The sequence below is a fragment of the Mus pahari genome, chromosome 5 (assembly GCF_900095145.1).
Source record: "Mus pahari chromosome 5, PAHARI_EIJ_v1.1, whole genome shotgun sequence".
NCBI classification, from domain to species: domain Eukaryota; kingdom Metazoa; phylum Chordata; class Mammalia; order Rodentia; family Muridae; genus Mus; species Mus pahari.
In genome coordinates this window covers 2,974,235-2,975,586 of record NC_034594.1, presented here as the reverse complement: position 1 = coordinate 2,975,586, position 1,352 = coordinate 2,974,235, and positions in this window count along the sequence as shown.

The following is a 1,352-nucleotide window of genomic DNA, read 5'->3' as shown; positions in this document are numbered from 1 at the left end:
CTCTTTCTCTCTCTCTTCTCTACTCTTCTACCCGCTTTGCCACTCCCCATCCCTGCTTAATAAACCTCTCACGTGGAATCACCTTGGCGTGGTCTGCTGTTTGGTTTATCCGCTCAAATCATATATATTAATATTGCTTAATAATGTTAATCCATAAAAAAACTCACAAACCTCTTCCTCCCTTTCCTTTCACAGTCCTGGAATTAGAGTCATAGAGCACTAGGCCCTGCCACAAACACTTATTCTTAGTACTATAAGTAATCTAAGAGATCAGAGTCTAGAGGGCAAAACCAAGACTCAGAATCATGTGCCCACCTGTATCTTTATTAGAGCAAACAGTAACAGATTAATCTTCAGGAAACTAGTAGTATCAGCAAAAATTCCTAGAAGACAATTTACTCTGTAAAGGACTTAAATGAACACTTGTTAAATCCGTGTTAGTTAAATCATGTGCCAAGTGAACCACATGAACCACTTTGATTTAAAACATGTTGCTCTGTCAGGTAACTCCGGCAGTAGTCTAGCCAGGCCCTCCTGCACTTTTAAATACAATCTGCTTTAATCAGATAGTCAAGGTCTAACACAACCTAAGTGGCTGTGGACGTGAAAGAAGCAATTTACATCTTGTTTCCACTCCCACCTGCTAGATTGTAACTCTTGGGAGATCATGAAGCCTTTCCAGTCCTCGGAGACTGCCTTGCATAGAAATTTGACCACTAGGTTGGATTAGCGAAGACAAAGAAAAGGGACCAACATCAAAGGCGTAGCCTGATACTGCAGTGTTTTATTAGAACCCTTTGCCAGAATCTTACACCTTACACTGCTTAAGAATGCCAGTATGGTCCACCAATTCAAACGTCCTTAATGATCTTTCACATGTTTTTTCAAAGGCTGATGAAGAACCTCCCCACACCTGCTGCTTTCCCAAAGCAGTTACCAAAGGAGATCTGTGAACTTATGAGTACGAGGAATTCTAACAGAACCCCAAACAACCAAACAACTGTCAAAGGAAACATCGAGTATTGAGAAACTTCCACAGAAGTCCAATCACTCAAGCAGGAAACCAAATACTGCTCCCCAATTGTGGATGAAGTTCCAGGTCTTTCTCTGTCAGAGGGTGGCACAGGATATGAAACACCATCAGCTTGCCTGAGAAGGGAATGTAAGAGGAACAAGACATTCAGAAGGACGTTGCAGGGGAAGAAATCATCTCACCAGCACCTTCCCCGACCCCACCTCTGCCAATCCATTCATACCTTCCCATTACCTGGCTGACCTCATCTCACAAATCTGTATGACTTTATGCTTTCCCCGTCTATACTGCGCTCTGTGTAACATCTGGTTTCCCAGAT